Raw genomic sequence first — 9,642 nt, forward strand, 5'->3', positions numbered from 1 at the left:
GTCAAACTATCTCTGTTTGCAGATGACATGATCCTATATCTGGAAAATTCCATCATCTCAGCCCAAAAGCTTCTTAAGTTGATAAGCAAGTATAGCAAAGCCTCAGGATACAGAATCAATGCACAAAAATTGCTACCTTTCCTGCACACCATCAACAGTTAAGCTGAGAGCCAAATCACAAACAAATCCCATCACAATTACAGCTAACAAGGGAAGTGAAAGATCTCTACAAGAAGAGCTACAAACCACTGCTCAAAGAAATTAGTGGTACTGTGGCCACCCAGGTGTCCAACTGAGCACACATGCACCAGAAAGGCCAGAGAAGAGGGTGAACCCCGGCTCTTGTAGGGAAATGGAGGGGTAGGGAAAGTTGTGGGGTACATTATGTCCTGAGAAGGGAAAGCATGGAATGAGAAGCTTTGAGGAGAGGAAGTGATAGGGACAGGAGGCAGAGAAATTCTGGGTAGAAAAGGATGGGTCCTTGGTAAGGGTCCCACCCTCAAGCCTGGAACAGCAGCCCAAATTGAGAACATGCATTCCTGTTTTTGGGATCAAATGTTGCCTTTTCCAAAACCACCCATCACCTGCCCTGCCCCGAAACCTGTGCCCATAAAATCCCCCAGCCAGAGTGGAGAAGAGGAGAATCTGCTGGACATCAGAGACTATGGTTTGACCTCAGAGAGAAGCGGCTTGACTTCAGAGGGATGACTTGACAGCATTGCTTCAGAGAGGAGTCCAGTCCTCTCTGGAAAATCACCTTCTCACTCCATTCCCTTTTCACATCCCCTTCCCACTGAGAGCCACTTTTATCAGGAAAAAAATCCTCTGTATTCACCATTCTTCAATTTGCTCAGATGACCCGATTTTTCCTGGATGCCAAACAAGAGCTCAGGTGCCATGGGTGTGGATGATAGCTGTCACAATGACCCTCTGCCCTTGCTGGTGGAGAGCAACCACCTCATGTGAAAAGGCAAAGGCCCCACTGAGGTGTTATACCTGTGAATGGCAAACCTAAAAGAGCACTGTAACATATGCCCTCAGGAACTTTGGGGTGGCAGGTGCACCACCCTAGATGGTACTGTTGGGGCTGCACAGAATTTTGTTCCTGCCAGCACCCAAAAGCACTCATCCCAGCTCCTGCACCTGCTCACCTGCATGCTTCCTCATCTAAGGGGCTGAGCGCAACTGGTTTGAGTGAGTGAAGTTAGTCCTAGCCGGTGCCAAAGAGGCCAGCTAGCCCCAGGACCCACACTCCAGTTCCTGCCTGCAAAAATGTCAGGGGAAATTTACTGCCTCAGAAGGAGGACAGACCATGGAATAGGGCAACCTGATGGCCATGGAGGTTGAAGAGGGGATGAAATGCCTTCAAAAGTTTCCTGAAATCATAACATGATCCTCGACTGACTGACTGAATAAAAAGCAAGATCAGGACTGGTTTACTGACATTATCCTGATCATCAACAGACACCATTTTAAGGATCACAAGTCTCTTTTGACTGCTTGCAGTAAGTTCTATAAATTATTTCAATTTACTCAGAAACCTGTGGTGGAGATAGAAGGTGTTGGTAAACTGATCTTTTGTAATTTAATTCAGTTCACATATACAGCAAAATAATTGATACAGGAGAAGAAGTCAATGATGTATGGAAAGCAGCAGAGTTCTACAAATGCTAGAAGTTATTGATAGGGACAGGAGGCAGGGGAATTCTGGGTAAAGGAGAGCAGGTCCCTGACAAGGGTCCCACACTCAAGCCTGGGACAGCAGCCTAAAGTGAGAGCATGCCTTCCTGTTTTCCCACTCGAATGTTGTCTTTTCCAAAGCCAACCATGCCCTGCCCCACCCCCATCCTGTGTGTGTAAAAACTCCAGGCTCCACTAGCTGAGAGCAGAGAAGAGAAGAAGCAGGTGGACGTCAGAGACTGGTTTGACATCAGAGAGAAGCAGCTTGACTTCAGAGGGATGGCTTCATGGCTTTGCTTTAGAGAGGAATCCAGCCGGGGATGGAGGGTCCAGCCAGGGATGCAGTCCACAGGACCCGCACGGAGTTTTGCTCCTGCCAGCACCCAAAAGCACTTGCCCTGTCTCCTGCACTCGCTCACCTGCATGCTCCCTTCCTTGGCAGGTTGAGTGCAACAGGTTCCAATGAGTAGAGTTTGCCCCAGCTGGTGCTGAAGTGGCCAGCTAGCCCCAGCACCTGCACACCAGTTCCCACCCATGAAGGGGTCAGGCAAAATTTCCTGCTTCATTATGAAAGCCCTTGAAGTCAGGAACAAAGAAAACTCAACTCCATTAGAGGAAATTCCCATAGGGAAAAAGGTGGCCAAAAAAAGGAAGATTGCAGCAACTTCAAATGTTATCACAGGATGATTGCCATCTGCAGAATCAGAACCTATTGAAATTGAGGTAGAGATTGCTGAAGGCACAATTGAAACGGAAGATCATCAAAACATTAGAGGAAGTGGATTCTGCCAAGCATCCATAAAGAAAATACAGAACACAAGTTCCTCTAAAGATTCTGCTCTAGCACTGTTGGCAGATATTAACAGCAAGTATCACCAAGGTGACAGAAAAGGGCAGATTAAAGAAGAAGTTGGCCATGCATCTGACCCCATAAGCATACAGGTAGAAAGTATTGAAACTGTGGAACTTCAGTTGTCACATGTGAAGGACTTGTTCCATTGTGAGAAATGTAATGGTTCAATTTAAATTGTTTTATCATTTGAAGGAATACATGAAATCACACTCAACTAAGAGTTTCAAGTGTGAAATATGCAATGAAAGGTATGCACATGGAAACAGAACCTAAATTGTTACCATCTTGAAGAAGGTGGAGTCACTAAGAAGCAAATAGCTGGGAAAAAAGTTTATGTATGTCAGTACTGTAAGAAGCAGTTTGACTGTTTTGGAAATCTTAAAGAACATCTTAGAAAAATACACAGGTGAAAAACCTTTTGAGTGTCCAAATTGTCATGAAAGATTTGCTAGAAATATCACCCTCAAATGTCACCTCACTGCATGCCAAACTGGAGTAAGGGCAAAAAGGAAGGAAGAAGCTCTGTGAATGCCAGTCTGCAACAGTGTGTTTAACAGCTGGGACCAGTTCAAAGATCACTTCATAATACAAATTGGATGTAAACCCAACCATTGTTCTTTATGAGACTTGTGGTTTATGCAAGGAAATAAATTAATGAGGCATCTCCTCAGTGATACAATATTTCAGAGTATCTAGTAATGGAAGAAGTTCTTTCAGTAGAAACATACATGCAAAGTGAACCTGTGACATCAATGACTATTATAGAACAAATTGGGAAGGCGTGTGTGCTACCATTGCTTCAGGTCCAGGTGGATTCAGCACAAGTGACTGTGGAACACGTCCATCCAGATGTGCTCCAGGACAGCCAGATACTTGGTTCATACCTGAGTGTACTTCCAGAGCAGGTCCAAATAAGTTATCTAGAAGTGGGTCGAATTCAGACTGAAGAAGGTACTGAAGTACATGTAGAGAAGCTTCATGTTGAACGGATAAATCAGATGCCAGTGGAAGTACAAACTGAACTTCTAGAAGCAGACTTGGACCATGTGACTCCAGAAATCTATGACCCAAGAGGAGAGAGAACCTAGTCAACTAGACGCTGTTCAGGCTGCCAGGGGAGATCACGAAGATGCTGAGGATTAGAGAGCAAGCCAATGGTGGATTCTGAAGCTGAAAAGGCAGAGAACGAGGACAGAACAGCTATGCTGGTTTTAGAATGGAATTACACACGAATATATTTTTAAATTTACTTGGGTTTTTGAATGGATTATGGACAGTATGACTGTCCTTAAGCTAACAGATAAGTGGACCAAAGTTAAGCTATTTGTTGTTGTGCTGAATTTTTTTTGTTGAAACAAATTAATTCCCCTCCCCAGGCCCAATGCAACAGAGTAAAGATCTGTTCCATAAATTAAGGGGAGTTTTGAGAAGTACATTTCTAAGTGGATTATATTCTTATTACATAGTTTCATATGACTGTATCTATTTTCATTGTGGTAAAAGTTCTCCCTTTTCTCTTTACCAGGTCATGTTTTCTTCAAATTTCTTTCACATTGTAAAATAAATCTTAAATCATTAGAATACAAGTTTATGTATTCTAACGCATGCTAGGAAATTGAATATATAGGAAACACAAGTCTGCATGATGAACATTGCATTGTTACTGTGCAGTTAAATTTTGACTTTCTTTAGCTTGAACAAACTTTCTTGTCTGTCCCAGTAGTCACAGATGCCGTCTCTGCAACACAGAGAGGAGTGGTGGCAAAATTTCGAGAATATGAAGAAAAAAAATCCACACCCATGTGCCATTTCAAAACCAGCTAAACTTCTGTAAAGCCTCTCCAGTTCTTTCAAAGTTTGTGTTGTAAGGAGGAATGTAGCCAATGCTATAATACTTTATATTTTTGCTTATAATGACAACCACGAGTTCTTTTTCACTAAGTTATAATGAGAAATTTTATTTAGAGACAGCTGCAGTGCCAATTTCAATTGGGAAAATTTATTTACCTCTGTGGCAAACTTTATTTTGATGAAAAGTTGCACTAGTATTTTACTACCAAATGAAAAAAGATGAGCATCATTTAAAAATTAATGTATTTAAAATAAAGTACAGGGAAAAACATGTATGTAATTATCAGGAATTTTTAAATGGAATCTTTTCCACCAATCCTTAATGTAAAGATCTTTTGCTATAACTTTTAAAGCCACACAAATAAGAGTGCTAAACTGTGGACTTAAAATAAATGTGTAAATATTTTGAATCAGTATTACTTGAAAATAAAGTCTCTCTCTCTCTCTCTCTCTCTCTCTCTCTCTCTCTCTCTCTCTCTCTCACACACACACACACACACACACACACACACACACACAGAAATTAGAGATGACCAAACAAATGGGAAGACATTCCATACTCATGGGTAGGAAGAATCTTAATTGTTAAAATGGCCATACTGCCCAAAGCAATTTATATCTGCAATGCTGTTCCTATTAAACTACTATTGACATTCTTCACAGAGGTAGAAAAAAATTTTTTAAATTCATATGGAACCTAAAAAGAGCTTGAATACCCAAGGCAATCCTAAGCAAAAAGAACAAAGCTGGAGACATCACACTACCTATCTTCAAACTATACCGTGCTGCTACAGTAACCAAATAGCATGGTACTAGTATATAACAGACACCTAGAGCAATGGAACAGAATAGAGAACCCAGAAATAAGACCACAGACCTACAACTATCTGATATTTAACAAACCTTTAGAGAACAAGCAATGAGGAAATAATTCTGTACTCAATAAATGGTGCTGTTATAACTGGCTAGTCATAAGCAGAAAAGTAAAACTGGACCCCTTCCTTAAAACATACAGAAAAATTAACTCAAGATGGGTTAAAGACTTATGCATAAAACCTAAAACTATAAAAACCCTGGAAGACAATCTAGGCAATGCCATTTAGGACATACACATGTCCAAAGATTTTACGATGAAGAAGCCAAAAGCAATTGCAATGAAAACAAAAATTGACAAAAGGAATCTAACACAACTAGAGAGATTCTGTACAGCCAGAAAAACTATCAACAAAGTATACAACCTACAGAACAGGAGAAAATTTTTGCAAACTATGCAACTGAAAAAAGTCTAGTATCTAATGTCTATAAGGAACTTAAATAAATTTACAGGATAAAAAGAACATGAACAGACACTTTTCAAAAGAAGACATACATGCGGCTAAGAAGCATGTTAAAAAAAAGCTCAACATCACTGATCATTAGAGAAATGCAAATCAAAACTACCGTTTGATACCATCTCACACCAGTCAGAATGGCAAGTATTAAAAAGTGAAAAAATAACAGATGCTGGTGAGGTTGCAGAGGAAAGGAATGCTGATACACTGTTGTGAGAGTGTAAGTTAATTCAACCATTGTGGATGACAGTGTGGCAATTCCTCAAAGACCTAAAGACAGAAATAACATTCTACTCAGCAATCCCATTACTGGATATGTACACAAAGGAACATATGATCCATGTGTTGTAAAGATACATGCACACATATGTTCATTGTAGCAATATTCACAATAGCAAAGACATGGAATCAACCTAAATGCCCATCAAGGTTAGACTAAAGAAAATGTGGTACATATACCCCCATGGAATACTATGCAGTCATAATAAAGCATGAGGTCATATCCTTTGGGGGGCATGGATACAGCTGGAGGCTATTATCCTTAGCAAACTAATGCAGAAACAGAAAATCAAGTACCACATGTTCTCACTTATAAGTGGGAGCTAAATGATGAGAACACATGGACATCTAGAGGGTAGCAACACACACTGGGGCTATTGGGGGTGTAGGGTGAGAGGAGGGAGAGGATAAAAAACAACTAATGGATACTAGGCTTAATAACAGGGTGATGAAATAATCTGTAAAACCAATGCCATGACACATGTTTACCTATATAACAAATCTGTGCATCCTGTACATGTACCCCTGAATTTAAAATAAAAGTTAAAAAATAAACTCTTATGCATATGTAATGTATAACAGTATAATAGAATATTATTTAGCCTTAAAAAGGAGATGATTCTTTCATTTGCCAGAACATGGATGAACCTAGAAGAATAAACCAGATACACGGAGAAAAATACTGCATGATTTTACTTATATGTACAATCTTACAAAATAGAGTCAATATATAAAGATAGAACATTAAACCACATTTGGCGGTTTGGGGAAAAAAAAGGGAGAAGTAGGTCTAATAGAAGCTATGTAGGATGAACAAGTCCAGAGATTAATGTAAAACATGATTACTCTAGTTAATAACAATGTATTGTATTAGGGATATTTGCTAAATGAGTAGATTATAGATGCTCTTGTCATAGGGGAGGAAAAATAGTTAACTATTTGAAAAGAAGAGCATGTTAATATGGTCTACTCTAGTAAATATTTTACTATATAAATGTATGTTATTTATCATGTTGTAGCCCTTAAATAGGTATGATAACATTGACTTAAAAATAAAAAGATAATGTTTAGAGGTGAGTATCATTACCACCTCCCACCTCAAGTACCCGAGAAGAGTCCTTCTGGGGTGACCTTCATCTGAAGCCTGCTACAGCTGGCAGCTTTAGTTTTACCTTTTGGGGCAACCCCTCAGGAAGGTTCTATTTGGAATTCTAAGTATTGACAGCAGTTGGTGCCCTGGTCTACATACTAGTAGATGCCTAGAAACTCTCAACCAACCCATGACTAATAGCAAGGAAATTTCTTGGCTTTGGTTTGGCTGTATCCTCACCCAAATTTCACCTTGAATTTTAGCTTCCATAATTCCCACATGTGGTGGGAGGGACCTGGTGGGAGATAACTGAATCATGGGGGCAGTTTCCCCCATACTGTTTTCATGGTAATGAATAAGTCTCACAAGATTTGATGGTTTTATAAGGGGAAACCCCTTTTACTCGGTTCTCATTCTCTTTTGTCTGCCACTGTATAAGTTATGCCTTTCACCTTGCATCATGATTGTGAGACTTCCCCAGTCATGTGGAACTGTGAATCCATTAAACGTCTTTTTCTTTATAAATTACCCGGTCTTTGGTATGTCTTTATCAGCATGATGAAAACATATTAATACATATTTTGTCCCAACAATTTCTCTCATTGCAAGGGCAGAACATCCCTTTTTTGCCTTAAGGTTAACCCAGGCTTTCATGCTCTGAAGTTCATCACTTATCCTCTGCTCCAGGACCAACACCTCACTTCATGTGACATTTAATCTTCTGTAGGTATTTTCAACCCTGTTTACTTCCTTCCCTGCAGTTTGTAGTTCATTCACTTCTCTCTCTGAAGTGCTGCCTGAATGCTATCCTATCCCACCCCCTGCCAGTAAAGGCCAAGAGCTTCTGCTTTTTGTCTTCATGCTCTGGCTTCAAAACTCACTCCCTCTCAATTCCCACCATTTCACTAATGATCTCGTGGAGCCTGAATCTGGTTTATAGTTAGAATGTGTTTTAGAATAATATCTCAGTGGCCTTTGATGCCACTAAAAATGTCCTCTTTCGAAACTTTTCTTTGATTTTCCATGACACTACTCTCACCTTGTTGCCTCTCTCCACTCTCACCATTCCTTCTTAGGCTTTATACATTTTTCTACTGCAATTTTATATACCTGCCCAAGATTGGAGCTCAGGCAACTTTCCATTCTCAGGCTATAATGTGTGCTGGGGAACCCACTGCGTCATTGGTTTAATGATAGTATCTTAGCATGTGGGAGAGAGTCAAAAGGGAATTTCTAGCCAATACCTCACTCCTCAGTGTTAGTGTGTCATTACATATGTCATTAGTCAGACACCTATACCTGAATACCAAAATAAAACAAAAACAATAAAAATAAAAACCAGAAACTCTTATGCCATATATTTAAGTAATTAATTATATGAAATGGACTCCCTTAGTCATTATCACTGGATACAGCCAAGCAGAATATAGGCAACCATGATTTGGGAATATTACAGAGAAGATCCACATATTGAATGTTGAATTAGATCTCATTTAAGGTCTCATAAAACCTGAGATACGATGAATCAAATAATATTTAAGTGGATATGTTAAATGCAAGGCATTTTGTTTCCACAGATTTCTTTTTATTAATCCTCTGAACAAACCAGTAATTTAAGTATGATGTATGTTTTTGCATGATTTAAAGGGATCCAACAGTTAATGTATTTGTCCTATAATTACATACATAATACAGATGGCAGAGCTGGGATTTGGATATTATATCTTTGACCCCAAACACCATACCTTTCACACCAAGATGATCCTTTGGTGTGTATACATGTTATTTCTTCAACAGGATTTTTGTCTTTTGAGGGTGAATATGGATTTTCAAAAAATTCTCCAGAATACCTAGTCCATCAAATAAGTGCACAGGCAGATGTAGGTTTCATGGGAACTAAACCTCATAAAATATTTGGGGTGCGCTGTTAGAAAAAAAATAGAAAATCATGAGCATACCTTCTAAGGCTTTGTTTGACAGGGGTCAGTATACTTAGGGGTCCTAAAAGCTAATCTTAACTAAATGTGTCACAAGACTGAAAACTTGCTACCTAAACACAGTTGTCTCCATCGTAAATCATTACGGACAAACAGCAGAAAATCTACTTACTATTCAGAATTACTAAAATAAAATTTTCAGCTGTTTCTGATCAGGGACATGATATTCTGATGGTTTCTGAAAGAACCAGCTGATTAATCTAAAAGCTGAATTCTGCCATTTAACAAGATAGATTTATATCTTCTAAAATTTTTGCATGGGGTTGTAAGGGATAGCCTGCTCATTAGACAGATGTGTTTGTTAGATGTATTAACTTCTTAAAGCTTCTTCTCCATCTCAGACAGACTTTTAGAAACCCAAGTAGAACTAGGGTTCATGAGGCAAGCCTCCAGTGAGCAGAGGTCATTATTGAATGTGTGAGATACCTTGGCAACAAACAAGAGATGAAAGATTTGATCATGGTGTTAGCTGAAATGACATGACAGACAAATTCGGTACAAAACAAAGAAGTGATTAAGAAGCTAGCATTTTCAAGACTGTTGTGTGGAATTATGTGCTTG

The 9,642-nt window shown here is 39.3% G+C and overlaps 1 pseudogene; it reads left to right on the forward strand.

The window, feature by feature from the left end:
• The first annotated feature begins 1,336 nt into the window (after positions 1–1,336).
• Positions 1,337–3,777, forward strand: LOC108512760 (zinc finger protein 131-like; annotated as a pseudogene).
• The last annotated feature ends 5,865 nt before the right edge of the window (positions 3,778–9,642 follow it).

Source organism: Rhinopithecus bieti, unplaced genomic scaffold (genome assembly GCF_001698545.2).
Source record: "Rhinopithecus bieti isolate Rb0 unplaced genomic scaffold, ASM169854v2 scaffold_31524, whole genome shotgun sequence".
NCBI classification, from domain to species: Eukaryota; Metazoa; Chordata; class Mammalia; order Primates; family Cercopithecidae; genus Rhinopithecus; species Rhinopithecus bieti.